Raw genomic sequence first — 6,413 nt, forward strand, 5'->3', positions numbered from 1 at the left:
TCTTCCATTCGATTCTCTACTTTCGCGAAATTACGCGTTCAAAAATTCAATCAAGAACTAGGAAAATAGAGAATTTCACGGTATGGAAAATTTACATTCCACGATCGCGATATCTGAAATCGGAATCTCGATAAAATAACGTTCGAGGTATTTTTCTTTCTTTCTTTTTTTTTTTTTTTTTTTCATGCATTAAACATGCCCTATCGCACGTGCGTACGCAACGAATCCGATCGAACCGCACATCGAGTCGCTGAATAAAAGATCCATCGTTGCGATTGTTTCTCTCCGTATTGTTCCGATCGATCGATAAAAGGAGGAGGGATTCGTTTCGTGGAATGACCGATTTCACCCAAAGTTTCGCCAAAGTTTCACCGACAAAGTTTTTCGTGATAGAATCGTGATGGAACACCGACTCGAGAACAGCGATTTATCCCGCGGCGCGATGCGAATTTCTCACCTGATCCCGCTCGACTGAGGAATCGAGTCTCTTTGCACAGGTGAGGCGCCTCTCGAAAAGAAAGGGGACGACGCGTGACACGACGCGTACGCTTATCTCGAACGCTTCGCCTGTCACATTCATTTTCGCGTGGAATAAACGCGGCAAAAAAAAAAAAAAAGAAAAATAGTAAAAGTATTCTGCGATGCATACGCGTTGTTCACGCAGCGTTTTCACACGCGCGTGGAGAGGTAAACGAGCGATCGGTGCGGTCCGCGATGCAGATGGAATTTACGATCGTTCGATTTTTTCGATACTTGTTCGGCTACACCGATCGCTCGTTTAGAACCATTTTGCCTCGATAACTGTATCACGGTTGGCCTTATTCCGTGTTTCGAGCGGAAAAATCCCTTCCTCTTCCGCCACGATTCGAATGTCGTTATCAGGATAGGATAATATTGATTCTCCTTATCGCGTAACCGAACACGGTGTTGCGTGTAATACGCGATATACCACTTGTTGCAAATAGGGCTCGTTCAGAAAACGAGAAAGAAAGAGAGAGAGAGAGAGTTAAAAAACGTGCTCGGGGCTGGTTCCAGGAGAATGTAAATACGTTTCGTATCCTGTTTCCGAAATAACCGACGTGAAACGTGACTCGATCGTTTCGAAACGTGGAAAATTATAGATTTCTGAAATATTGTTTCTCTTTTCGTAGCGCGCGTTCGATTATCCTGACTCGTAAACCTCTAACGCTCTTTCCAACGAGACGCAAAGAAAAATCGAATGCGAATTTTCGATTCTTTTTTCCCAATTTTTCCCACCAAGATGAACGCATGACAACTGGATTGAGACTTTTCGATAGATTTCCGATTTTTTTTTCCACCCAAAGTAAACGCGTTTTCGATGCACGTTCTTAGAGAGCGAGATCAATTTCGAGTTGAATTTCCTTTTTCTTTTTCTTTTTCTTCCCGATCGAAAAGTAATATCGGCGAAAGTAACCGAACGAATACGTGGAAAAATCACAATGAACGATTCCTCTCTCTACCGGATAAAATATTGGATTCGAGATTCGATATATGGTGAGAGAGATGAATCTCGAATCTGGATTGGTTCTCTGGCCGAAAGATCGGCAACGATGGACCAACAACGCAGCGTGGATATTCTTTTCCGCGCATTGTCGGAGGTATTGGATGGGGCGAGGAGAGGGGATTGGATATTTGCCGGGATCGATCTCGAAATCAATTCGTAAGAGCGAAATGGAAGCGTAAACGGCGCGGCTAACGAACGAGGCGAAGAGAGTGCGTGGGGGCGTAGGAACGGTCCCCCTCGTCACGACTTCCTGCCAATTGCGGACAATTTGCGATCATCTATGATCTCCCCCCTCGTCGCGCCGTCGACGAAACATGGTGTGGACGGTGCTTAAGAGTTAACGCGGCACGATTCTTTTTTCTCTTTCTCTCTCTCTCTCTCTCTCCTCCCTCCTCTCTTTCCCTCCCTAATTCACATCGAGCTCCGCTCTTTCTCGCTTTACACGAGATACCGTGCCATCGGCGACGGCCAAGCGTTAACGCGTCCTACGCGGCTCACTTCCCACGTGACGTAACCGAGGAAAGGAACGACGAGCGTTGAACGTCGCGTTTCGAATACGTACGCCTATCATCATCCCTATCTCCGCTCGTGCGTGCAATTTGTGCAACGAGGCTAGTGCTCGAAACGCCCGTTTTTCCATCACTCTCCATCTGAGATGATAGCTGGAGGATCGAGATAATTTTTTTTTTCCAAGTTTTTAAATTAGAGATTTCCAAGAGTATTCCGAAATTTTCGTCTTCCGATAATCTTCTGCGATTCTGGAGTTGAATATTTTTAATTTAAGAGATTTCGAGGAATATTTCACGATTCTCGATAATTAAGCGTTTGATATTGTAGGGTTGTTGAGGGTGAAGAAGAAATTCGATTGTTAAATTTCGAAAATCGAAGTTTTTAAATTAGAGATTTCGAAGAGTATTCCGAAATTTTTCGTCTTCTGATAATTCTCTGCGAGCGATTCTCGGAATTGAATATTTTTAATTTAAGAGATTTCGAGGAATATTTCACGATTCTCGATAATTAAGCGTCTGATATTGTAGGATTGTTAAGGGTGAAGAAGAAATTCGATTGTTAAATTTCGAAAATCGAAGTTTTTAAATTAGAGATTTCGAAGAGTATTTCGAAATTTTCGTCTTCTAATAAATAATCCTCTGCGAGCGATTCTCGGAGTTGAATATTTTTAATTTAAGAGATTTCGAGGAATATTTCACGATTCTCGTTAATTAAGCGTCTCTAGACGATATTGTTGGGTTGTTGAAGATGAGGAAGAAATTCCATTGTTAAATTTCGAGATTTCTTCGAAATTTTTCTTCTAATAAATAATCTTCTCCGAGCGATTCTCTGAGTTGAATATTTTTAAATTAAGAGATTTCGAGGAATATTTCAAATTTTTCTATTTTCCTGATTTATAAATCATCCATTGAAGATCGGAGAGAAATTGTTAAATTTCTTCGAAATGAGTTTTTATGTTAGAAAGAGTATTTTAAAATTTTCCTTTTCTAATAATCTTCTGTAAGCGATCTCAAGAACCGAGGAGAAATTGTTAAATTTCTTCGAAGTTTTTAAATTAGAAATTTCGAAGAATATTTCAAATTTTTTGTCTTCATGCTTAACTTTTATGTTCCTGATTTGTATCGCTGAGGATTGGAGAGAAATGATAATATTTCTTCGAAATGAGTTTTTATGTTAGAAGAATATTTTACAATTTTCGCGTCATTTTCTAACAATTCTCTGTAACCGATGTTGCCGAGGACCTAGAAAAAATCGTTAGATTTCGAAACGAGTTTTAAATTAGAGATTTCAAGAAATATCTCGCGATTTTCCTTAATTAATCCTCCGTACGCGATATAGATTTTCGAGGATCAAGAATTAAAAATTAAAAATTTCGATGAATATTTCAATAATCCGAGTTTGATATAAAAATGACAGTTGCCCGCGGAGACTAAAATACTAATATACTAAAATAATAATAATGAGATCGCTATAATTGAACGAAAATTCCATGTTAATCACTTTTCAAAGTAAGCCATCGTTGAAGAAAAACGCGAGGCCCGTCAATTACGAAAGTATAGAGGCCATCGTGGTAATTCCTAATTTATTACAATGCGCTCGTTAATCGTGAGACGATATGCGTACACGGTTGTCCTCCCACGTGACATAACCGAGGATCGAACAAAGGGTCTTGCCCATCTTGCATCCCTTATAATACCTCGCCACCCATACGTGACTCGTTTTCTCAACGTGGGATTACGCACAGAATCGAAAACTTCTCTTCCCTCTTCGTCTCCACAAGATGGAGAGAGAGAGAGATTCCCACGAGAATCGTCGTTTATAAAAACATCTCGGTCTCGTCGAATGAAATCGGTTATCGATGGAAATCCCTACTGTTTCTACTCTCTCTTCTTTTTCGCATCGGCTCGCTGAAAAGCGATCGAAGGAAGGTTTCTCACGGGCGCGAAAGAAAGCGGATGATAACCGCGGAGCGTCGTACCGGGCGTGAAATATCCAGTGACGATTGTTCCGGGAACAGGAACATGGGAAGAGAAATCGACGTTCAGCCGGTTCGCACGATCGATTTCCTCGATTATCCGCCGCCGGGATTTATCGGGACGATCCACTGGGACATTTAATTAACGTTTCTAATCCCCGTGCGCGAGGAGAGCGGATTACACGGTCCTTGATCCAGAAACCTGGTCTAATCGTTAAAAACGGTGGCTGATCGACGAACCGGTGACGAGTGTGCATTTCTGGGACGGGAAGATTATTGACAGTGAAACGGCGAGGATATTTTATCGTATATGTCGAGTGGGAAGATATTCCCGCGATTCGAATAAATAATCTCACGATCGTGGAACGATCATCGACGTGACATTCCTTTGTTCGTGAACGTGAGATGGCGAGATAGATGACGAGTGATGACAATTCGATGGGTCAGTTTGGCTCGGTTAGAGAAGATTGTTTCTCATGTAGCCGCGTGGGTCTGAACGGGACCAGTGTCATTGAACAATTCGTATTAGCATGATTATGAGATTCGTTTATAATCATTATTATGTAATGCATGCCCTCGATTGAGTTACGTAACAACGGTTCCATGCACGAAACTGCGCGCGCCCCGCTCTTTCGCCGAATGTCGTGCGTTTTAAACGAGTTAAATCAAGTGTTTCGAAAAATGCTTTCAAAAAGAAAAATCGTATCGCTGATAATAATTCGCAATTTGAAAACTGCGAATGTCCGATCGCGATATATTTGTTGGCAGCAGATTAATTCTTCCCGTGTCGTGAATTTAAGAATCACGTTTCTTATCTAATGGAGACCTCGCGACGCAAAATTGCACAAAGCAATTTGCAAACACGCTTGTAATTTTCTCGCGCGAAACGAGGCGAGAAGAATTTGCTAGCCAGCCGGTTGCAATTTCGCCAGTTGTTTTTCTTTAAATTAACGGCGTTCTGCTCCGAAGGAACCAAGGAAGTTCTTAAATTCTATCTTCTCCGTGAAAAAAAAGAAAAGAAAAGAAAAGAAAGAAGTATATATCCTACTATATTAATCGAGCAAGAAACGAAGAAGAGACGAAGAAGAACGAGACTTGATCTATCGGCTTAGGAATTTTCCTGAAGAAATTGTGTAATAGTCTCGCATAGGAGCGTGTTGATGTGTTTCGCAAAGAATATATCGTAAATGCAAATGCGTCTTCCCGTGAGGAGATTCTCTTTAAAAATCACCTCTGTGCGCGAAAACTCTCTTCCTCTCTCTCTGGATACGAAACTCAACTTTAAGGAAAAGGATAGGAAAAAAAAAAAAGAAAAAAGAAAAAGTGGATCGTAAACGACGACGATGATCGCGATTACTCGGTCGGCGTCTTTTTTAATTTATGCTTGCCACGCGGAATTCCGTAAAACGATACCATACCCATCGCCGCGTCACTCGCGAACGAGTATTGTCAACTGTCACTTTGATAAAAATTGCAAACGATGACAATAAGAATTTTTCAACGTGTTCTATTTATTTATTTCCCTTCCCTTTTGTTCCCTCGTGCAAAATGATATTAATAATCGCGAAGGTTTTTGAGAATCGTCGAACGAATATTGCGGGAAAAATTCGAAGAGGCGGAAGTGCGGAGGGGCGGAAGGCGGTATTCGAAAGATATACGCAACTTACAGGTGGGATGAAAGTGAGAATGGTCCAGTGGCGCGTTGCTGACAGGAGCTGTCACGAGCTCTTCGACACCGAATGAATCACAAAGGTTCATGGAAAGCGGAGTCAAAGGTCGGCTTGCGTTCGCGACAGGTTTCGAGTACTCGGATCGACTGCACGCAAGGAGCGCGCACAACTCTCGCACATCCGTTCTCCATCGGCCGCTATTCGTGACACGAAAGTCGCCATCTGACGGCAGCGGAGATAATTTATCCGATGGTATCCGGAACAGGCGATAAACCGAGGAAAAAAGATCCACGAAGACCTTTCATTTCTCATTCCATCTCGCTTACTATAGAAAAATCATCGAATTTTAATTATTTACGATCGATTTCGTAGATTTCTTGAATTTAATCCAACGAGAAAGAAGTAAAATAAAAAAAAGATAGTTAAAAATTTTTAAGAAATTACGCGATTCGATATGAACATATGATTTGACGTCAATTGATAATCGCATATTATTTACATTACCGTTAATTACTTACAAGAAGAAACTTATTTAATATTCTTTTATCACCAATAACATAAGAAAATATACATAATTGGAGTACATCGATCAAAAGTTTTTTTGGATTCACTTGTGCACTTGTTACGCTTGTACGTTTGTAAAATGCGTTTCGTTACTTTTTCTAAACAAGTTTTATTTCTTGGGTTAAATTAAAATTCTCGTCTGATTCTTTTCTCAAAAAAAAAAAAAAAA

General features: G+C 40.8%; 1 protein-coding gene across 1 annotated transcript in view; it reads right to left on the minus strand.

Annotated features, from left to right (window-relative positions):
• LOC102675186 (tetraspanin-9) overlaps positions 1-5,956 on the minus strand; it is a 12,625-nt gene extending 6,669 nt beyond the window's left edge. The window contains exon 1 of the mRNA XM_006622248.2: positions 5,678-5,956. The gene's annotated coding sequence lies outside the window, so the exon portion shown is untranslated. The remainder of the gene's footprint in view (positions 1-5,677) is intronic.
• Between the last annotated feature and the right edge of the window lie 457 nt (positions 5,957-6,413).

The sequence above is a fragment of the Apis dorsata genome, unplaced genomic scaffold (assembly GCF_000469605.1).
Source record: "Apis dorsata unplaced genomic scaffold, Apis dorsata 1.3 scaffold_683, whole genome shotgun sequence".
NCBI lineage: Eukaryota > Metazoa > Arthropoda > Insecta > Hymenoptera > Apidae > Apis > Apis dorsata.